The sequence below is a fragment of the Elephas maximus genome, chromosome 6, assembly GCF_024166365.1.
Source record: "Elephas maximus indicus isolate mEleMax1 chromosome 6, mEleMax1 primary haplotype, whole genome shotgun sequence".
Taxonomy (NCBI): Eukaryota; Metazoa; Chordata; class Mammalia; order Proboscidea; family Elephantidae; genus Elephas; species Elephas maximus.
Genome location: NC_064824.1, coordinates 86,390,871 through 86,415,434, shown reverse-complemented (window position 1 = coordinate 86,415,434; position 24,564 = coordinate 86,390,871). Strand labels below are relative to the sequence as shown.

At 37.2% G+C, this 24,564-nt stretch overlaps 1 protein-coding gene across 7 annotated transcripts in view; it reads right to left on the bottom strand.

Moving 5' to 3' along the window:
* Positions 1-24,564, bottom strand: part of GULP1 (GULP PTB domain containing engulfment adaptor 1) — a 319,288-nt gene that overhangs the window by 283,637 nt on the left and 11,087 nt on the right. For 2 of the 7 annotated variants that reach the window (XM_049887642.1, XM_049887644.1), the window contains exon 1: positions 12,893-13,954. The exons of the other annotated variants lie outside the window; for them this stretch is intronic. The gene's annotated coding sequence lies outside the window, so the exon portion shown is untranslated. Of the gene's footprint in view, positions 1-12,892; positions 13,955-24,564 lie in introns of those variants that run through there. 7 annotated transcript variants of the gene reach the window in all.

Genomic DNA, 24,564 nt, shown 5'->3' with positions numbered 1-24,564 from the left:
TCAAATGTATCTTCATACTTCAATACAGCAAATCACAAAAACCAATACGCATGTATTACTGCATTCAAATAATCCCATTTGAAATGAAGAAAATTTCTATGAAACAGAGGCCTTTGTTGGCACAGGAATCTCACCTCTCTATCATTATTCCCTGGGGCACTTACCAATCGCATGTTCTGTACACTAAGCACCTTGCCCTCATGTGGACATTTGTAAAACACAGAGTGCCCTCTGATAAAAATGTCCCAATGCAAAACGTGATCTTATGGTTTATCTGGATTTTGACACCAGGCTATTTCTAACTGGTCCTACAGTGAAACAGCTTTCTGGGCATAGTCTTTTTAACTCAAACACAAAATGCCACACAGCGAACTTCAGTTACAGCCCTCACCCCATTTTATATAAGGTTCCCCCCCACCCCGGTTTTACAAATAATTCTCTGTACCGCAGATTGATGCCTTGTAGTGGCAGATTGTTTATCTTCTGAATTCTGCTGAGTCGGCAGAGCTGTCCAGGAGAACTGTGCTGAGTCTACACATAGGCCACCATCTGTTGCAGAGCTTCTAGGAACAGTGTCATCAGCATGAAACATGGTGTCAGCCCTCATAGTTTTAGGACTGCTTTAGAAGCTAAAGCCAATGATGGAAACTTTTGCCAGACAGTCATTAACACCTGGCTTCTTCGCAATAAATGAGAACACAGCTACATAATGATAAAAAATACAACTATACCATGTGTTCACACTATTTGTATTTCAAAAAGTATCAAAAATAACATAGACTTTAGATTCAGATTGGGCAGGGTCTGAAATCTCAGCTATGCCACTAGCTGAGGCTGTGGCATTGATAATAATAATAACACTAGCACCAACAACAAAAGTAATAAAATTTTATTTAATGAGAGGATAGAAAAAACCAAACCAAAGCCATTGCCATCAAGTTGATTCTGACTCATAGCGACTCTACAGGACAGAGTAGAACTGCATGATAGGGTTTCTGAGGAGTGGCTGCTGGATTTGAACTGCTGGCCTTTTGATTAGCAGCCTGAGCTGTTAACCACTGCGCCACCAATGAAGGGATACTAAGTGCCAAATTCTGTGTGAGTGACTTCAGAAAAACAGTTTCTTAATTCTCACATTAACCCAATAAGGGAGGCTGCTATTGTTGTTGTTAGGTGACATTGAATTGGTTCCAAATCATAAGAGATCCCATGTGCAACAGAACAAAGCACTGCCCAGTTCTATGCCATCCTCACAATCGTTGTTAGGTTTGAGCCCATTGTTGCGGCCACTGTGTCAATCCATCTCTTTGTGGATCTTTCTCTTTTTCGCTGGCCCTCTACTTTACCAAGCATGATGTCCTTCTCTAGGGACTGGTCCCTCCTCATTATGCGTAATAAGTACATGAGATGATGATCATTAGCCATTAGAGAAATGCAGATCAAAACTACAATGAGATTCCATCTCACTCCAACAACAACAAAAAAAATCGAGGCTGGCATTAATCCAAAAAACACAAAATAATAAATGTTGGAGAGGCTGTGGAGAGATTGGAACACTTCTACACTGCTGGTGGGAATGTAAAATGGTACAACCACTTTGGAAATCGATTTGGTGCTTCCTTTAAAAGTTAGAAATAGAACTACCATACGATCCAGCAATCCCACTCCTTGGAATATACCCTAGAGAAATAAGAGCCTTTACACGAACAGATATATGCACACCCATGTTCATTGTAGCACTGTTTACAATAGCAAAAACATGGAAGCAACCAAGGTGCCCATCAATGGATGAATGGATAAATAAATTATGGTATATTCACACAATGGAATACTACGCATCGATAAAGAACAGTGAGGAATCTGTGAAACATGGAGGAACCTGGAAGGCATTACGCTGAGTGAAATTGGTCAGTTGCAAAAGGACAAATATTGTATAAGACCACTATTAGAACTTGAGGAATAGTTTAAACTGAGAAGAAAACATTCTTTTGTGGTTACAAGAGGGGGGAGGGAGGAAGGGTGGGAGAGGGGCATTCACTAATTAGATAGTAGATAAGAACTACTTTAGGTGAAGGGAAAGACAACACACAATACAGGGGAGGCCAGCATAATTGGACTAAACCAAAAGCAAAGAAGTTTCCTGAATAAACTGAATGCTTCGAAGGCCAGCGTAGCAGAGGCAGGGGTCTGGGGACCATGGTTTCAGGGGAAATCTAAGTCAACTGGCATAGTAAAATCTATTAAGAAAACATTCTGCATCCCACTTTGAAGAGTGGTGTCTGGGGTCTTCCACTCTAGCAAGTGGCCATCTAAGATGCATCAATGAGTCTCAACCCATCTGGATCAAAGGAGAATGAAGAATACCAAGGACACAAGGTAATTACGAGCCCAAGAGACAAAAAGGGCCACATGAACCAGAGACTACATCAGCCTGAGACCAGAAGAACTGGATGGTGCCTGGCTACAACTGATGACTGCCCTGACAGGGAACACAACAGAGAACCCTTGAGGGAGCAGGAAAGCAGTGGGATGCAGACCCCAAATTTTCATAAAAAGACCAGACTTAATGGTCTGACTGAGACTAGAAGGACCCCAGTGGTCGTGGCCCCCAGACCTTCTTGTGGCCCAGGACAGGAGCCATTTCCGAAGGCAACTCTTCAGACATGGATTGGACTGGACAATGGGTTGGAGAGGGATGCTGGTGAGGAGTGAGCTTCTTGGATCAGGTGGACACTTGAGACTATGTTGGCATCTCCTGCCTAGAGGGGAGATGAGAGGGTGGAGGGGGTTAGAAGCTGCGAAATGGACACAAAAAGAGAGAGTGGAGGGAGAGAGTGGGCTGTCTCATTATGGGGGAGAGTAATTGGGAGTGTGTAGCAAGGTGTATATGGGTTTTTGTGTGAGACACTGACTTGATTTGTAAACTTTCACTTAAAGCACAATAAAAATTATTTTTTTAAAAAAAAAGGTATGTGAGACGTCTCACCATTCTCGCTTCTAAGAAGCATTCTAGCTGTACTTCTTCCAAGGCAGATTTGTTTGTTCTTTTGACAGGCTACGGTATATTCGATATTCTTTGCCAACACCATAATTCAAAGGCATCAATTCTTCTTCAATCTTCTTTATTCATTGTCCAGCTTTCCCGTGCATACGAGGCAATTGAAAATACCATGGCTTGGGTCAGGTGAACCTTAGTCCTCAAAGGACATCTTTGCTTTTCAACACTTTAAAGAGGTCTTTTGCGGCAGATTTGCCCAATGCAATGCATCATTTGATTTTTTGAGTACTGCTTCCAGGGGCGTTGGTTGTAGATCCAAGTAAAATGAAATACTTGAAAACTTATTATTATTACCTAAAAAGCAAACTATTCTAACTAACTAAGCCTCATTTTTCTCATCTGTAAGGCAAAGATAATTTCACTTATTTTTGCAAGATTTTGGTAAAACAAAGATAATATAAAGTATTGAACATTTAATAATGGATGTACCAAATAATAAAATACCTGTTATTAAAATCTCAAAAGAACTCCTAAAGCTTATGCAGATCTATACATAATCAAACATTAGAAATGGACTGGGTATGTATAAGATAAAATATAGGAAACTTCAACGATCCCCCAAATGAACTAGGGCACTGCCTAGCTGATTCCACAGATTTAAGGAATAAGCATGCTTGTTCTAGTTAACAGAAAAGAAATCAGAGCAGTTGGATGCAGTGCAAGTAATCATCATTTTAGCGAGTCAGCATGTATTAAAAACCCACTACACTATAGTAGGAAACTGCAAAGAAAGTAATAAACACAGTCCTTCTGGAGCTATATTTTAAGGATGGAAAACATACACAAATACTATATTGTTCTGTCATTTGGAACAATGCTACAAGAATAAAAATGAAATGACTGGCAAAACAAAGCATTAGTCTACACACTTGGAAATCAAGGATCTATGAAGAGATGAGAAAAAAATAGGCTCAGTAAATAATTTTTAAACTAAATGTAAAAATCTACCTTTAACATAAAAGTGGTAACTGTGTGCCTGCCATGTACAAAGCTAGCTACTGTTTCATCCCATCCAACACTATCCCCACAGCGAATCATTGCCATCCTTTCCATACACCATCCTTCCTTTTATCTTCTGATCTATGAGCATTAGTCAAAATGCTTCAAAGTTAGATAGGAGACAGAGCCAAGAGGAGCTTTAAAATACACTGGCTTCACTAGCCTAAGAATTTTTATAGTGGTCTATCTGACAAACTGAGATAGACCACTATAAAATAAGATAGCACTATATCTGATAAACTAATAATATAAATAGTATACCATATAGTGGTCTGTTAAATCCATAATATAATATAAATTGGTAATAGAAATACTATACTTAGCAGCCCCGGTAGCTCACTGATTAAGCACTCAGCTGCCAATCTAAAGGTTGGCTGTTCAAACCCACCAGCAGCTCCATGGGAGAAAAGACCTGGCAATCTGCTCCCGTAAAGATTATAGACTAGGAAATCCTGTGGGGCAGTTCTACTATGTCCTAGAGGGTCACTATGAGTCAAACTGACTCAACAGCACACAATAACAACAACTTAGTATACTAGAGTATATTTACTATAAATAGTAAAAAAAAAAAAAAAAAAATGTAGCTAGGACAATAATTACTATTAAAGAAAAAGAAATTTACCAGAATGCTTTGTTTTTATTATTACCACTTAAATCAGAATAAATGTCTTGCTTAAATCATGAACATGGACATTTACAAAAAGGATAAAAAGCTTGCAAAAAAAAAAATCACCTTTAGTGGTTTAGAAAAAAAAATGTATATATGTATACATGTTGTGATGGTTAAGATTGTGTGTTAACTTGGCTGGGCCATGATTCTCAGTGTTTTGGCAGTTGTATAATGTTGTGATCACTTCCCTGTCGAAATCTGATATGTGATCACCCCCATGATGGAATCTGCTGAGTGGTACCCGTGGGGGTGTGGCCTGTGGTGGCTCACAGCCCCCTCGGCCTTCAACTCTCCACATTTCGCTGCCTCCTTCCTTCCTGCTCCTCTTGCAAATGTTGTTGGCTTGTTCTGGATCCAGCAGCTGTCTCTTATCTGACCTCTGGTTATTGCGACTTGAGCTAGCAGCTTACCTGTCCATCTTGGGAACTGCCAATCTCCACAGCCTGCGAGCAACAGTCCTGCTCCCTGACCTGCCCGTCTTGGGTTCACCAGCCCCTGCAGCTAAGTGACTCAGGAGAAATCTTGTGGTCTTGCCTGCCAACACTGGGGATTCCTCAACTGTCACAGCCTGTGAGCGGGAGCCCTGCTCTCTGACCTGCTCATCTTGGGTTCACCAGCTTCTGCAGCTCCGTGAATTGGGAATGGCCTCTATCCTGATCCAAGGACTGGGGTATTCCAACCCCTACAGTCGCCGAAGCTGTTTTCTTGATATAAATCTATATGTATTTAGACACATTATTTGTTTTGCTTCTCTAGAGAACCCAGCCTAAGACACATGTATACACACACAAACACATGAGGAGAGAGAACATAAGAGATGAATCAAAGGACGTAAGATATCAACAATAGGTTTTAATGCTGGAAGAGGTATATGAACATCCTTTCTACTATTTTGGCCAAATGTTCTCAAATTTGAAATTATTTCAAAAAAAAAAGTTATAAAAAGGAAGCTGGCAAAAATAATAACCATAAAGTAAAATGCAACTGAAATTCAAGAAAGATTACTCTTATTACTATCATTATCAACAGGAGAACCCAAAAATTTATAAGAGTTTTAGTCAATGATAAACACTGGTTGTTTTGTTGTTGTTGTTGTTTTCTCTTGCATAATTCTCCTATGTCTAAATACGAGTTTCTGAAAAAACAGCAAAGAATATCAAGCTTAAAATTCTATTTGACCTGACACAGCATGAGACATGTATGAAGTAACATCATTGTTGTCAAGTGTCTTGCAGTCGATTCTGACTTTAGCAACCCTATGTACAACAGAATGAAACACTGCCTGGTCCTGTACCATCCTCACAATCATTGCTATGCTTGAGTTGATTGTTGCAGCCACTGCGTCAATCCATTTCACTGAAGATCTTCCTCTCTGTTGCTGACCATCTACTTTACCAAGCATGAGGTGCTTCTCCAGGGACTGGTCCCTCCTGATACCACGTACAAAGTACATGAGATGAAGTCTCACCATCCTGGCTTCTAAGGTGCATTCTGTCTGTGCTTCTGCCAAGACCAAATTGTTTGTTCTGTCAGGCCATGGTATAGTCAATACTCTCTGGCAATACTGTAATTCAAAGGCACCAATTCTTCTTTGGTCTTCCTCATTCATTTTCCAGCTTTCACATGCATATTAGGTGATTGAAAATACCATGGCTTAGGTCAGGTGCACCTCAGTCCTCAAAACGACATCTTTAATTTTTAACACTTTAACGAGGTCATTTGCAGCCAATTTGCCCAATGAAATGCGTCTTTTGATGTCTTGACTGCTGCTTCCAGGGTCACTGATTGTGGATCCAAGTAAAATGAAATCCTTGACAACTTCAATCTTTTCTTGGTTTATCGTGATGTTGCTCATTGGTCCAGTTGTAAGGATTTTTGTTTTCTTTATGTTGAGGCATAATCCACACTGAAGGCTGTAGTCTTTGATCATCAGTAAGTGCTTCAAGTCCTCTTCACATTCAGCAAGCAAGGTTGTGTCATCTGCATACTGCATGTTGTTAATGAGTCTTTCTCCAATCCTGATGCCCTGTTCTTCATATAGTCCAGCTTCTCTGGTTATTTACTGAGCATACAGATTGAATAGATACGGTGAAAGGATACAACCCTGACGCACAACTTTCCTGACTTTAAACCACCCAATATCCCCTTGTTCTGTTTGAACAACTGCCTCTTAGTCTATCTACAGTTTCCACATGAGCACAATTAAGTGTTTTGAGACTCCCATTCTTCACAAGGTTATCTATAACTTCTTATGATCAACACAGTCGAATGCCTTTGTATAGTCAGTAAGACACAAGTAAACATCTTTCTGGTATTCTCTGCTTTCAGCCAAGATCCATCTGACATGAGCAATGATATCCCTCATTCCACATCCTCTTCTGAAGCTGGCTTGAATTTCCAGCAGTTTCCTGCCAATGTACTGCTGCAACCATTTCTGAATTATCTTCAGTTACATTTTACTTGTGTATGATATTAACGATACTGTCCAGTAATTCCTGCATTCTGTTGGATCACCTTTCTTTGGAATGGGCACAAATATTCATCTCTTCCAGTCATTCGGTCAAGTAGCTGTCTTCTGAATTTCTTGGCATAGAAGAGTAAGTGATTCCAGCTTTGCTTTCGCTTGCTGAAATATCTCATTTGCTATTTCATCAATTCCTGAAGCCTTGCTTTTCACCAATGCTTTCAGTGCAGCCTGGACTTCTTTCTTCACTACCATTGATTCTTGATCATATGCTATGAAATGGTTGAATATTGACCAAATCTTTATGGTATAGTGACTCTGTGTATTCCTCTCATCTTCTTTTGATGCTTCCTGTGTTATTCAATATATTGCCCATAGCATCCTTCAATCTTGCAACTCGAGTATTGGATTCAAGTAACAATAACCACATCTAAATATTTTTTTTTCTCTTTTTAATGCCTCCATTATGTACAAATTGCTAGTCTGAAATATAATCAGGAATTACATTGCATTCTGAAAAAAAGTCCACCTATTACCATCACAGACTCATAAATTACTGGCAAATTTGGATGCCCCAGTTTCTCTCAAGTTAGAGAATATTGACATGATTCAGTATAATTTACTTCAGGGATATTCAAATAGATAACACCACATTAAGTTTTGGAAAATATATATTAACAAAAGTTTCTGTATGCAGTAGCTTTGCTTAGCACTAGCACACTTGTCATTAATCTCAGTACATCAGAAATGCGCTAACACTTCCAAAGGAAATCAGTGTTTGAACTGGTTAAGGAATTATGCTGAAGTAAAAACTTAAAAGGTCCTTAAGTCTTAAAAGTTCAAGTTAAAATAAACAGGCATCTCATGAGAAGGAGAAATTCTAAGGTATCATTCAAAGGAAGCTTTTTGGGTAGTATTCTTTTTAAGGGAGAACATTGAAAAGTGTATTGACATTTTACATGTTCATTAGGCAATTATTGTTGCAGGTTTAGTTTCAGAATGTTCCCTGGGGAACAATTCAGGGGCATCAGAGAGTCTTCAACAAACTTAATAGTGGTGACATTCAGCAATTTACTCATAAATTTACTGAATAAATACAAAAAAAAGTGCTCAGAGTAATCAGGAACACCTCTCCACACGTGTGACCTGATGGTTTAGACTAAGGGTGTTCTTCAGAGATTAAAATGTTTTTTAATTTAAATTCCTTTTTCTACTTCTGTAATTTACCCTTTGGACCAAGTTTATGACAAATATAAGCCAAAAAACCAAACCAGTTGCTGTCAAGTTGATTCTCACTCATGGTGGCCCCATCTGTTTCTGAGTAGGGTTTTTGTGGTCGTGACTTTTCAGAGCAGATTGCCAGGCCTTTCTTCTGAGGTTTCTCTGGGTGGGTTGAAACCATCAACCTTTCAGTTAGTAGCCCAGTGCTTAACTATCTGTGCTACCCAGGGCCTCCTGACAAATATACCTGGTACAAATCATGCTATGCTATATATGTTGCAACGACAAGGTTCCAGTGAAGATATACAAAAGGTATAAAAGTAAATTATTATCTTCAGGAGTCTAACTGTACGACAATTATTTAAATTAATAAATTATTTGCATATTCCATTTGCAAATGTGCTAGGTTTTTTTTTTTTTTTCTTGGTAACTTGCTACACAGAAGGGAAATTACAGAGGAGTGAGATATTGGAATGCTTTATAATCTTCCATTGCCATGACACAGAAATCTCCGGTTGACTGTAATTTCCTTCTAAAAAATTTGCACACTGGCATTAGGCATCACAAATGTGCACAGATAGCCCTAAATGTCAATGGAACTACATTTAAGAGAAGGAAAAAACACACACACATACAACAGAAAAGCAGTGATGGTGAAAGCAACCTTTTCTGTCCTCAACTTTGTATACAAACACACCCTCTTCAGAAAGCCCGATGGTGCATTTTCATTCAATTCCCACACACAAACACCTTAACTGTGCGATTTTGTGGTAAGGAAATTTCTCTGTGGGTGGCAAAAGCACTGAGGTCCTTCAGAATATTGTTTGCGTAAATACTAAAATAACATTCCTTCTTGAGTAAGTAATTATTCATCCTTTAAACACTAACATATTGCTATAACTGCAACTTTATGTACAAGGAATGGAGTCCTTGGAATGTAAAAGAATGGACATCACAACACAATCCCTGCTCCAAACAGTTGTACAGGGAACAGATCAGGTATGCCTGATTCCAAAACCTGTGCGTTTCCTCACCAATGACATCCAATGAGATTGCAAACTAGCTGTTAAAAAATATATAGAAATGTGATGGGGATTCAGGGAGAGGAAAGATGTTATATCCTGTTTGTAGGGTGGCAAGGTTAAAGGAGAACCCGAGAAAGCTTAAGGTGAGAGGCAAAATGTGAGCTGAACCTGAAAAGGACTGTAGATATTAACAGAAAATGAATGTATATTGGTTTTCAGGAAGAGTCAATGAACAAGAAGTGCCAACAGCAAAAGCAAAGGCAAAATCTCTTAAGGATACAATGACTGTCTAGTTTTGCAGCGTAGAGAAGTAAAAGGAATTTATAAGGACAAGAACAGATGATAGAAGGAATAGAATGTAGAGATAATGGTCTTGGTTTCTTGTTTTTGGCAAAAGGTAAGATTCTGAAGGCTTTTGGGCAAGGGTGAAACCTGATCAGAGTTGCAATGAACTAGAGTGAAAAATGCAAAAGCCTGAAAGGAAAGTTAAGAAAGAATATCAACCACACAAGCTAGAGGTATTGAAAGCCAAAACTAGGGTCAGAGAAGTAGTGGCAATGGAAATTGGCTGGCTCTAATATACCTCTCAGCCATAAAGTCTATGATTTTAAATAAATATGACCTTTACTACAAAGAGCTAAGTAAGGGTAACACAAGAAACTTTAGTCAATATACATTTCCAAAATAAACCTTCATGAAACAGCTGAAATAACAAAGGTAGGGAAAAATAGCAAAGTATTGTGAGAAACTTAGAAATAGCTAAAGAAATGCCTGGAAAAGAATAGCTAGAAATTTGGATTATAATTAACTACCATGGCACACATTATAAACTGTTCTTAATGTCATTCACTAAGGAAATCTAGGCTTAAACAAACCAGAATCCATTTCAACGCTCCTCCTTCCTCTAAGGTATTTATTACTCAAGTTTATGCTTTAACAATAGAGCAAAATGAAGAGCCCATAGTGTTATTTCCTTTGCAACATTACCTAATAGCCAATGTCAACCGCCAAAAATGAGTTCAAAGATACGGATATATTATACCAAATTATATTCTTCTATGGTTGATATTGTATGGAGATCACTGTATACAAAATTTCAAAAAACAATGAAGCAAAAGAAATTTTGATAACGTTCTGGAAGATTTCTACGCATAACTCGAAGCATCTGCAAATCAAAGGGCACTTTTTGTGATGCACAAATTCTCTCCCTCAATGTTTCCCAAAATGTGGTAGGTGATACAGTAGATGATTTTAAGTGATTCTTGAGTAAATTTTCACTCTGTAACTCTTTTTACTTTGCCATTTATCTTTACATGTGTTGAACAAAAAAAGTATATGACCATGAAATGGCATTTCCACTTTAAATATAAAAAAAAAAAATTTTTTTAATATATCTAAGTTTTTTTAAAGGTTTATTTGAATAAAAATATTAAAAACTCTATATGTGGCACTCAATATTGCCAGTAATACAAGAAAGACTTAAATGTGGACAAGATTTTTAGCATGACACTATATACACAGTTAGAGTTTAATATCCACTAAACTTAGCAGCATAGGTATTTTTATCAGAATATTAACTTTAATCATTTTATTTGATCTCAAGTTTATGGAGAATCAAGTCTACGATTTTAACCAGTATTAGTATTAAACGTGATATTAACATCTATAAAGCGGTTTATATTGTTTGAAAACAAAGAAAACATTTCAACCTTCTACTGTATTTGGCATTTTCAAATCTTTTGAAAATGGATTAGGTAGTTAAGAACTGAAAGTATAAAAGCAGAATCAGGTATTACAGACTTAAAGGTTAGTGTACTAAAAACAGTAAAACAAACTAATACAGTTAATGCAATGCTTTAATTTCACATTAAAATTTTAACTTTAAGAAAAACTAGAGTATTGTTTTGTAAAGGAAGTGATTTAACTACAGGTTTGGGAAAAGCTTGAAATAGGTGATTCTTTTAAAATAGCCTATAGTACAAATTTCTTTTAAAGTCAACAGGAAATTCATTAAACATATATTTATTAAGGGCGGAAATAAGAACAGTAAGTCTAAAAATACAGGAAACATTGTTTGATGTTGTCTAAATTTCATTATGAAGGTCAGTTTAAATTTCATTATGAAGGTCAGTTTTTCTTTCGTTCTTTTTTTATGGGAGGAGCACAAAAATTTTAAGGCACAAAAATAAATGTGCCTGAAAATAATCCCTAGATAGTACATAAGATATATATATATTTTAATTAAAACACCTTAAATGAGTTTTTCAAAGTTTAAATAGTATATTAAAATTTTAGCTTATTTTCACTTAAATTAACAATTATATGCACATATTAGAGGATAAATGTTGAGAGGCTTTGTATGAAAAAAAACCCATACATAGTTGGACTTTATAATACTGTAAAGTCTGTTCTGAAAGGTTGTTTTTGTTTTGTTTTGTTTTGTTTTGTTTTTTAACACCTCCTCAGAAAATGTTTATATATTGCATTACAGTAACCCAAATGTGTTTTTTTTTTTTTTTTAATTAACAAAGAGTTAAAGTGCTAAGTGAACTTGTGTCAAGACTTATAGGAGAGAAGGTCTGATTTCAGGCTACTTGTATTCATACAGATATTTAAGAGAATTTTTCTTAAGTTGTAGAGACCTTTTTCATCAGCAAATGTCTTCAACTTTTTTTTTTTTTCTAAGTAGCAAATGCATACACACTGCTAAGATTGTTCGAGTCAATTGTACCTGTATGGAGTGAGGTTAAACACTGTTGTACTTACCACATTTTTAATGGCACTTCAAAACATGCACATTACCAAAGAATGCTATTAGAATATTAAATTTTAATAATTTTTACTTCCTCTCATGTTTATAGAGAATCACATCTAATACTTTAATCAATATTGGTAATAAATATAATATTGATATCTAGAATGTGGTTTATATTAATTTCAAAGCAAGTAAAAACTACTTTATCTTTCAGGGATCATTACCTATCCCTGCAAAATATATACCACCAAATTCTACTAAATCGTGGTTCTCAGCCAGAGTGGTTTTGTCCCACCCTCACCCCTGACAGAAACATATGGCACCAACTGTGTGGTTCTACTCCCCACGGGACATCTGGCAATGTCTAGAGATATTTTTGGTTGTCACAACAGGGGTCCTGGTGCTGGCACCCAGTGCGTAGCGGCAAGGGATGCTGTTAAATATCCTACAATGCACTGGACAATCCCTCACAATAAAAGTTACCTCATCCAAAATGTCAATATTGCCCAAGTTGAGATATCAAACATGCTCCAAATGGTAGAGTCAAAGACAGGAAAAGATAAGAAAGGTAGAAAAGATCAAGTGAGAGGGTAGAGGAGAAAAGAACAAATCAGAATCAATTAAAGAGAAATCTAAGGTAACTCTACAGGCTGAACATTTACTGTATGGCTAAGATGAGAAATGTAGTATAGAGTCATACCATAGTAATGAACACAAACTTATGAAAAAGGTTGTGGGCAAACTTGGCAAACATCTGTAAGAGAAAAAAATAACATATTTTAAAACTACATTTCTGGCTTGTTAATGAATGAAATGCCTTTTACACAACTATTTTACACTCTTGTGGACCTGCTTCCCAGTAAGAGTTGCTGTGCCAAGAAAATGCTAGAACAACTGGAAAACTCTCACATAAGTCAGCAGCGGTAACTACTCAGATAAATTTGTCCAAACAATAAAGAGTGACCTCGGGCTGTACAAGCGAAATATCTTTAATCCCAAAGTAAGTTGATCTCTTCCCACCCAAGTAAAAGAAACATACATTATGATCCCATTTTCTTATTTTTTAACAACAAGGCATATGTTTGTAAATAGAATATTTGCTGAATTGATGCACACTAAACTCTCAACAGTTGGTTTTTATCCCTGAGATACCTGGTTGTCAGCGGAGTACGAACATAAGCAATAATATTTTACTCTCTTCTCTGCAACTTTAGTGTTTGAATCTTTTTTTTTTTTTTTTTAAACGGGAATTTATCTGCATGTAATAACTTTTTGTGTGGGCAAAGACTGAATTTTCCCAAAAGCAAAATGCAAAGATTCTGCTTTAGCCTGTTAACATTTAACACAAATATATTGCTTTATATGAGATATAAACTGTTTGAAAGTTACAACAGCAACTTTAATGATGTTTGTGAATAAAAGTTAAAGGAACCCTACAGGGTTTATTTCATAGATTAAAAACTTTTTAGAAAACAAATTTTCACCCATAAATTAAACAACATATTGAGCTAAATTTCCATAGAGTTTACTGAAAGAAAAGAACAATTAAATATCATCAGCACACCTTTGTTACCACCGGACATTTTATTGGCTGTTTTATACCACTGCAATCTAGTCAGTGGATGCCATTTAGGGTATTTTTAGAAACTTAGAAATTCATCTAATAGTTGCAAAAAAGGTTATAGCACCTCTGAAATGAATTCCATAAATGTTTTACAACTTTTATGAGAGTTACTCTCATTCATTAAAGTAGCGTTATATAGCAATATTTAATGAACAATTAAAGAAATAATTTGAAATTTCTCCATTCTGCTTTCTTTAATTCTGAGCAGGAATAACTGCACTTTGCTAGATTATGATTTATTTTTCTCATTTATTAACATATTTCATGGGACAAAAATGAATTAGAAAAAAATCAGTTATTTCATCCAACTGAAATTAGGCAGGTGTCATAAAGTTCCCTCACTCATCGATTCTCATCGATTAGGGCAATTTACAGTAAATATCCAAGTGAAATTTACGCAGATGCTAAAGATAGATTACCTTCCCATAATGTAAAAAAATGAATAACGAAAAACTGAAATGAAAAAGAATAACATGAACCTACTAATATACTTAACAGCATGTTTTAAAATATATTATAAATATATACACTCTATAAAACCATGTACACTTATGTCATATGATCAGGTATATTATAAATAAAGTGTATGTCCTCCTCAACTTTCCAAGGAGAGTTATCCATTTATACGGCACCAACTAATATATCAAAATGTTTACTCATTTCTCATACCCTATTAGCAAGTAACATTTTTCAACACATAAACACTTAACAGGTTGCATTCGAATATGGAAAAAAAAACTTAAAATGAGTAATTCAAAACATGTGGGAAAAAAAAAAAAAAACCTGTGGAGTTATTCTAAGAAACAAAAACATGCAAAACAGGTTACTATTACATTATGTTAAACATATTTCTCTTCATTTATCACCACTTCTTAGGATTTGCTCCTAAAATCACTAATTGAAACATCAGATATTATTTGACTATCTTGTGTGAACTGCATTTTGCTTCTAGAATATTTTGTAAAAGCACATTTTTCTTTTAGATCCAGAATATTCTAATTCAATCTAAGAAGATTTGTGTTCGTAAGCCAAAAGTCTTCACCTAGATTTGTACATATGTATAACCTTAAATAGTTGCAAAATAAGCAGTTTGTGAAAAATCATGTCATTCATTCATGAGGAAAGAGATGAGGTAGAGAGACGGCAGAGGCCAGATTGTGCAAGGCCATGTAGGTTTTGAAGCAGAGTTTGTGTTGTACTCTGCTAATGTCTCTAAGATAAACACTGACTCTGCCACATACTGGCTCTCAGATAACAGGCTAAGGGTCAATGTACAAGTGTGGCTCTGTTCCATTCCATTATCTAACATTTGCATCTTTCAAATAGCTCTTTCCAATGGGTTCTGATGAAACTGAAAGCAATATTTCAGTATAAGCATTTTGGATGAGACATTCTTTTCTAAGGAAATCAGAACTTGAATTTCTTATTTCTTCATCACTCTTCCAATATCTGAATGCCTACTTAGCCAGGCACTATTATAGGTTCTGTGCCCTTAGAAATGAACAAATTGCACAGCGATCCCTGAGGCCTCCATTCTAATGTGGAAAAAATGCAAGGAAATAAATAATTACATCATATTTTGGTTTATAGTATATTAGGTGATGAATACCACTGAGAACATTAAAACAGGAGGGGGTGGGAAGCACTGCCTCGTTGTGAATTTAAATATGGTGTTAAGGGTGGGCCTCCCTGAGAAGGTGACTTGTGAGGCAAGAGAAGAAGGAAGGGAGGGGGTGAATCATAAGGACAACTAGGGGAGGGCATTCAAGGCAGAGCAACCAATAAAAGCAAAGTTAGTATGGTTACGGTGCAGCAGCAAGTGGGTGAGTAGTGAGCGATGCGGCCAGAAAGGGATCCAGAGGCCAGATCATGTGGGACTCATGAGGTAATTATTTCTCCTTTACGTGAAACGGGTGCCATTGAAAGGTTTAGAGCAGGCAAGTAACATAATACAGGATCCGGAACACTGCAAAATGTGATCTAATACGCAGAAATGAGTGCTGCAATTTTAATAATAAAAACCCATAAAATTATACAAATTAACAATAAAATAAATTAATAAAATTTAACATTTTATTGTGTGTTAGGTAAAAGTTTACATAGCAAATTAATTTTCCAATCAATGATTCTTATACAAATTGTTTCATGACATTGGCTGCAATCTCCACAGTATGTCAGCACTCTCCCCATATCCCCCCTGGGTTCCCCATTTCCATTAGTTCAGTTTCCCTGTCCCTCCCTGTCTTCTCGTCTTTGGTTTTCAGCAAATGTCCTTTTGGTTTCCTATAGTTGATTGTTCTAAGGAGCACATTCTTCAAGGATGTTATTGTTCACTTCACAGCCAGTGACTGAAACGTGGCCTCTGGGAGTGTTCAAGTTAGAAGATTGTCTCCATTTCTTTAATTTCCTACCTTTTCATTCCATCTTGCTCAGTGCTGCCAGAGTGAGGTTTCATAAATGCACATTTTATCATTTTCCCTCCCTCCTCTTTATCCACTCTAATTCTACTTAAAAATCTTGAATGGCTCCCCATAGCCCACAGCCATAGTACCCTGACCAAGTTCTTAACCGCTGTGTCACCAGGGCTCCCCTAACAGACTCAGGTACATGTATTTAGAAAAATGTGACATCAAGCCAAGGATTAAAGGAAACCATGGGATTAATATCTTGTATTTCATTCATGGAAGACTGGCATTGCCTCATTGTAATAATGTAACATTAGTTTTACTTTAAAACAAGCTTTATGAAGTAGAAGGCCTGGGTCAAACAAATTTAAGGCTTCAAAGATACTGCACTTGCAGAAGGCAGATTAACTGTTTGAGTCTATGCTTCTCTGCCATGAAGGATACTTTGGAAGAGTCTAGCACAGCACCTGGCAAATAAACATACATTTTAAAAGTTAGTTCAATAAATGAAGGTCTGCATAAGCAAATGTGGAAACCCCAGTAGCTTTAATCCACTCAGAACACAATTATTGCTCACCTTTATTTTAAAAATATTATTCCAGGGACCAGAACACCCCATTTAAAATTTAAATTGCTACCTGTAATGGATTGAATTGTGTCCCAAAAAAATATGTGTCAACTTGGTTAGGCCATGTGTAGTTGTCCTCCATTTTGTGATTTTCCTATGTGTTATAAATCATAATCTCCGCCTATAGTTAAAAGCATTACTCAGGTCACCTCCCTAATCCAAAAGGGAGTTTCCCTGGGTGTGGCCTGTACCACCAAGAGATAAAAGGAAAGGGAAACGAGCAGAGAATGGGGACTTTATACTACCAAGAAAGAAGCATTGGGAGCAGAGTGCATCCTTTGGACCTGGGGTTCCTGCACCTGAGAAGCTCCTCAACCATGGAAAGACTGAGGACAAGGACCTTCCTCCAGAGCCAACAGAGAGAGAAAGCCTTCCCCTTGAGCTGATGCCCTGAATTGAATTTGGACTTGTAACCTATTAGACTGTGACAGAATAAATTTCTCTTTGTTAAAGCCATCCACGTGCGGTATTTTTGTTATGGCAGCACTAGATGACTAGAACACTAACCTCAGGATGGACCTTAGAAATTATTTTATCCAATGTCTCAAACTACAGACGAGCTACAGGATATTCTTCTACAGTATCACTGATCCATAGTCATTTAGTTTTCTACAAAAATGTTCAGTAATAGAACATCACAATTTAATAATCAAGCATTGTGAGAAGCATCTTTCTTACACAGGCTTGGAATGTGAAGATGACGTAAGTGAATTCCTCCTAACATAGAGACTGCCCGTGATGTGAAATCTCCCACAGTGCAAGATTGAAAGAGTAAAACACTGCTGGGCTCAAACTGTGGAAAGAAACAATTTCAAAAACAACAACGTAATGATAGAAATGTTAACTATATTGATTCTCTGAAGCTCCATGGTGATTTGATGAGAGGTAGAACAAGGAAATCTGATGTTGTGACATTCTATAATAACCTTGCGGTCAGAAGAAGGGCACACAAGAAAAAGCTACATGAAAATTTACTGGCACCAATGAAGATTATCACCTTTAAACCTCTCGCTAATGCATGCAAGTACCAATTCAAGACTTAACCCATTTTATATTTAAGGAAACAAATTCCAGAGAAGCTAAATAAATATCCAAGATCCTTTGGCTAATAAGCAATAGAGCCAGGAACAAGGCTACACAATATGGGAATATATAGTTAGGGTCCAGGCTGATCTGCATCTGAGTAGGTCTTCAAGAAGTCATCTTGGGTCTTCTAGAACATTCCACACACTGCAGACTTCATTTCATCTTTTCTTGCAAACATCCGGTACATAAGATATAAAGGGGTTACATAAATAAAAGTAAAATAAGGCTCAAGCACATTTCTGCTTTGTGGATTTGTTTTCTTTTTTCTTCACACATTTATTTGTTTTTCAGATTTTTACAGAAGAGGGGGGATTTCTTTTTAAAATATTAGGAAAAAAATGGGTAAAGCCTGATGTTTGCAAAGTTTTAATTTTAATACTAGGAGGGCTTAGTTTCTAAAAGAATTTTCTGTGATAATGATTTTCCTATGCAAATTTACAAGACAAAATGCAGCTTGCTCTTAGCCCTTCATGGAAATGATGCATTTTAAAGTCCAAGCATGAAAAATAGATTCCATCCCTGAGGTCCAAGTTCCTTGAATGCCTGTGCAGATGTAAGCAAAAGGCTTCAAGGCCACAACCTCTTTCCAAACCCAAACTTGGTTGAATCCAGGCACATGTGGATGTGTAATACGGGCATCCAGGATAGAATGACCTAAAGGATTGAGATTTTAGGCTTCTACTAAAAGTGCTCCTTAGAAGCAAGGATGGGGAGACTGAGTCTTACAAACTTTGGACATGTTGTCAGGAGGGATCAATCCCTGGAGAAGGGCATTATGCTTGCTAAAGTACAGGGTCAGCAGAAAAGAGGAAGACCCTCAATGAGACGGACTGACGCAGTGGTTGCAACAGCGGACTGAAGCATAACAACGATTGCAAGGACGGCACAGGACTGGGCAGTGTTTCGTTTTGTGGTACACAGGGTACCTATGAGTCGGAACTGACTGAATAGCACCTAACAACAACACAATAACACCACTAATAATGAACCCAGCTCTATGGATTGCAAAAATGAAGTAAGTCCTTGGGGTGCTGAGTAAGAGACAAAGCAGAGGGGCACAGGCTGGCACTCATGACACCCAGTTTATAATGCACTCGTACCTCCTCCAAGCTCAGTCAGACATCTAACCAAAAAACAAAAAAACCAAACCCACTGCCATCAGGTCGATTCGAACGCATAATGACCCTACAGGACAGTGTAGAACAGCCCCACAGGGTTTCTAAGGCTGTAAATCTTTAGGGAAACAGACTGCCACATCTTTCTCCCAGGGGGCTGCTGGTGGATTCAAACCATGACCTTTGGGTTAGCAGCCAAGTGTTTTAACCACTGCACCACCAGGGCTCCTTTAAACAGAACAGCTACTAGAGAAAAACTGCCTATTTCATAATTCCACAAAAACCGGTGCCAAATGACTTATTTATCTTTGATTATTTATTTAGATGTTAGCACTCCACAGCATTCCAGATTTATCTTTAATAGTAACATGAATTTTAAATTATGATATCAGATTTACAGAATTTCTCTCCTGAAGTTCTTCCTGACCCAAACCAGTATCAAAAACCAAACCCACTGCTGTCTAGTCTTTTCTGACTCATGGCAGCCCTATGAGTAGCTCCATAAGGTTCTTGGTTGTAACCTTTATAGAAGCAGATCACCAGGATTTTCTTATGCGGAGCTACTGGATGAGTTTGAACCACCAACATACAGGTTAGCAGTTGAGAGCAAACTTTTTGCGCCAAGTACATACACCTAAATCAGTTGATGTACATCAGTGCATATTAAGTGAAGAAAGACAAATCAAAAACCAGTGTGTGGCACATGAACGCAATGATGATTAAAAAACAAAGAGAAATATCATCAAAGTGGACAGTATTGTTAAACTTGTTTCAACAGCACGCGTTAATCATACAATTGAGAAAAAAGTACTGATGCACATATACTAAAAAAAAGTCAGCAGCAGTTTTCCCCCACATGATTTTAAGATTAAAAGTTTCTTAAATTGTCTCATACTAGTATTCTATATTACAAATTTCCTTCTACCACATTTCATTTGTTAAAAATTGAACTTCTAATATCAGAACATGCATCTCAGTTAAAATTACACAATGGTTTAAATTTGTGGGTGTTTTTTTTTTTTCTGAAAAAACAACTTTTTGATGGGAATAGTCAAAAACAGAATCTCATTCTGTGCTTCCCTAATTTTTTATCTTTTATAAGTTGTAAATGGCATGCTATGTTGAAGTTCTTCCACTTGTACGTATAGTTCAGAAAAACTCATTTTCATAAAACAGCCTATTTGGCAATCAGAATGAAAAAGCATATGATTTTACTATGAAGTTCAAATGTAACAGTACAAAAATTATATTTTAACTAGATAATAACACTAACAAAAAGCCAAAACCAAACCCAGTGCTGTTGAGTCAATTCCAACTCATAGCGATCCTATAGGACAGAGTAGAACTGCCCCATAGAGTTTCCAAGGAGCGCCTGGTGGATTCGAACTGCCGACCCCTTGGTTAGCAGCTGTTGCACTTAACCACTATGCCACCAGGGTTTCCAACTAGCTACCATTTACTGACCATCTACAAAATGCCAGCCATGTGCTAAGTACAATATTTATGTTGTTAATCTCCTCCATATCCCTGCATGGAGTTAAAGTCTGTCCCATTTTACAAGTTAAGGAAGGGAACTGGTGTGTGATTCATTTGCAGGCCCAAGAAAACAGAGCTTGTAGATGGCAAATCTTGTCTCCATATCGTATGTCACAGAAGCCATAGCTCAGGCTCTGTCCAGTACGATGTAATGCCTTATACTAATAACTGAAGAACTATAATGAGGATTGTTGAATACGTGTTTGAGGTATCAAATAGTCAAAAATATAAAGTAATAATTTAGTAGTTCATAGTATATAAAAGTAGGCTCATATCACACAAATGAAACAAAAATATCCTCTATAATTTTTTTTTTTTTTTTATGCATAGATTCACCAGTGTAATAAAAAGTCTGGGTCCCTTCCCAAAATGAACCCAGTGTATTTGTGGGAGTCCTTAAAGTAGATGCTCATTAGTCAGTGTGATCAGGATGCCATGTCCGCTGTGTTCCTTTCTGCTCTGCCTTCCACATGCCCATGTTTACAACCCAGGAAGCCATTTAGGAAAGCTGTTGAGGGAATTTTTGAGAATTATGAGATCATTCCAAAGATGCATTCCCTCCCTGCTCCCAAACTTAACCATCTTTGGGATATCTACTGCCATTACTGTCACTATAACTGTCTACATTTATTACTTAATTGAAAAAATGTCAATTAGGACTGACTTCCAAAACCCATGTGGAACATTCATCCAAAATACTGCCTTCTCAGCTCCTCATCTCTTCATATCCATCCAATCATCTTTTTCTCCTTTCTTCTTCAGTCAAATGAGCCATTAGTTTTATCACTTAGAACTACTATCTCTCTGACATCAACTCTTCTGACCACATCCTCCTACAATGCATAGAGCACTCTCCATTACTTTATGCTTTTCTTATTCCCTATCAATCTGTTCCCTCACTCTTCCGGTGCATGGCCCATTGTTTAAAACATCTTTTAGCATATGGCTTAAACTTCCTTACTCCATTAGCCATCCATTGAATCCATCTGGGAAAAAAAAAAATCAACTGCCTTCCTTATGCTGACCTATATCCAAGCAGATTTTTACAGGAGGAAAAAAAAAAAATCTCAATACTGTAAGTGCAAAGTCACCAATCTCAACTGGGTCTTCAATATTGTTTCGAATTTTGATATGCTACATATATATACCCTAGTCTGCACTTGTTTTTATTCCCCACAAAGTGACAGATAAGAAAACAGTCCACGTTCTCACATATCTAGAGTTGGATGGAACTGAGAAGTGACTGCTCATTTGGAAGGTATGGATTCTTCAGTTCGCCACAGTATCCAGGATGATTTAATTGCACATATACTTGTCTGTCCCTTAGAGCCATTTTATTCGTCAAACCTCCTTTAAACGTAATGAAGTTTCTCCCACCTTAAAGCAACCCTCCCTGTAGTGTAACCCAAGTATATTTCAGATTTCATACTATCTTCCCCCTTCCACACACAGATTTGCATACCATGAAAGAATCTTCAGCTGCTGCCTCAGATACTCTACTCCACAACTCACCACACACATAATTCCATCAAAATTGGTCTCACCACAGTCAACAATGACCTTCATATCAAGCAAACCAGACACTTTTCAATTTTTTTTTTTTTTGATATCTCTATACTATTTACAGAGCCCTGGTAGCTCAGTGGTAAAGAGCTCAGTTGCTAACCATAAAGGTCAGCAGTTCAAATCCACCAGTCACTCCTTGGAAACCCTATGGGGCACAGGAGAAGGATACGGAAATCTGTTTCTGTGAAGATTACAGCCTTGGAAACCGTATGGGGCTGTTCTACTGTCCTATAGGGTTGTTAGGAGTCAGAATTGACTAGATAGCAATGGGTTGGTTGGTTGGCTGGTATACTATCTATCTAGAACTGTTGATCACTGGTTTTTCTTTTTCTTCGATTGGTCATTCCTTCTCAGTGTTATTTGCAGGCTTTGCTTTTTCTATCCTGGAAGAAATATTAGTGTTACTCTGGGACATCTCATAGACTCTCTTCTCACTATAAAAGCTTTGTTTTAGTTACTCTCTATAAGATAAAAATTCGTATTTGTAACCTGAAACCTGAAAACTTAAACACGTGTGCACGTGCACATACACACACACACACACACACACACACACACTAGGTCAGACTCCTTAGCTCCATACTTCTTCATAACCAATGCCTCTGGACATCTAAGTCAGGATGATTTACAGGGACATCAAATTGAGCTCCAAGTCGAAATCATTATTTTCCCTTAATAATTCAGCTTCTACTGTGTTTACTACTAATGACTGGTACAAACGGCCAGTTGCCAAAGCTAGAAATCTTAGAAGCAACATTCACATCATCCTCCTGCCTACCTTCCAAAACTACTGACAAATCATTAAAATGTATAGTTTTTTTTCTCCTAAATACAACTGGGATTAACTGATTTTTCTATCACTCACATTGCCATTGCTCTAAACTAAGCTACCACCTTCTCGTGCCTCAACTTCTTAACAGTTGCATGGGCATCTTACTCAGATTTCTCTAAAATCCAGATGACACCTAGTCACCAAGCCCGTTATTATCTTTCAGAGGAGTCCAACTACTCTTAGAATGAAGCACAAACTCTGGCTTACAAATTCCTACAAGATTTGGTCTCTGCCTCACTTGATCATTTCCAGCAATTCTTGTCCCCCTTCCCTTCCACTCTAGTTATAGCTCTATTTTTAGTCTTCTAGTTTTGTGGCTGTACCATATACTTTCTTAACTCTAAGTTTTCCTGCATGGTGGAAACACTCTCTCCACTCTTTCCTCTCTTCTATGGAGACATGTTTTCTAAAGGTTAGTGTCAAATCCCCTACCTATAACTCAAAGAATCCAGGAGACCTTCTTATAATGTCCTAGCTACAAATACCACAAGAGATAAAATGTCTAGCAGTTTACTTCACAAAAAAAGATGAAATCAAATACTATACATTAGGAACACTTTGAATTTGATGTTTTGATCAAGTAAAATATTTTAATTAAAAAAAACTATTTAAAACTAGAAGTTCAGGGCTGAACAATTCTTTTGAAGTTATCTAGTCCATTCTCAGTAAAATAAAATGCTGTTGAATACTTAAGAGAAAAGTATATGTCATGTGATTGAAACAACTACTATTAGTGATTTCATTTATCTTAGGCTTTACTTACCCAAACCTTATCATTTTGACAAAATCAGGGAAAAATTAGACTGGAAAAAAAGTCAGATTTCCTCACTTAACACTGTAACCCTCCTGACAAATCGAATGAGGCAAAAGTGAAAGAAATATGCAGACATAATTTAGTTGATGGTGCCCTGGTGGCACAGTGGTTAAAAGCTCGGCTGCTAACCAAAAGGTCAGCAGTTTGAATCCACCAGCCACTCCTTGGAAACCCTATGGGGCAGTTCTACTCTGTTCTATAGGATCACTATGAATCAGAATCGATTCTACAGCAATGGGGATTTCAGTTGATGGATCAATGTTTATGCTTTATTTAACTAAATAGGGTAAAAACGAACACATATTTTGTCACAAGGGAGTTCCAAACTGCTATGTCTGCAAGCAGGAGATGAGCAGCTCATCTTGCCATCATAAGGGCAAACAAGAGGGAATTAAGCATCATTCAGGAGTTAGATGTTCAGCTTATTCAAAGATGTCACACCTGAACTAGTAAAAAGAAGTACCAAACCTAACCTGATTCTCCAGGGGGACTGCTGGCACTCCACTGCACACTTCCTCAGTTAGTACGATGGTTAAGAGGCATTACTTCCAGTCCTACTTCCTGCCCTGGTTTCACTGTTTGCAGGCTGTGGAGCCTTAGACAACTTCTTAATTTATAAATTGGTTATTACTTCATTGGGAAGTAGTCAGTGAGATAATACAGATAAAACATTTAGTGCAATGCTTAGAACATAGTTGTTATTGTTGTTGTTAGGGGCCAGTGCCTTCGAGTCAATTTGGACTTATAGCCATCCCATGTGACAGAG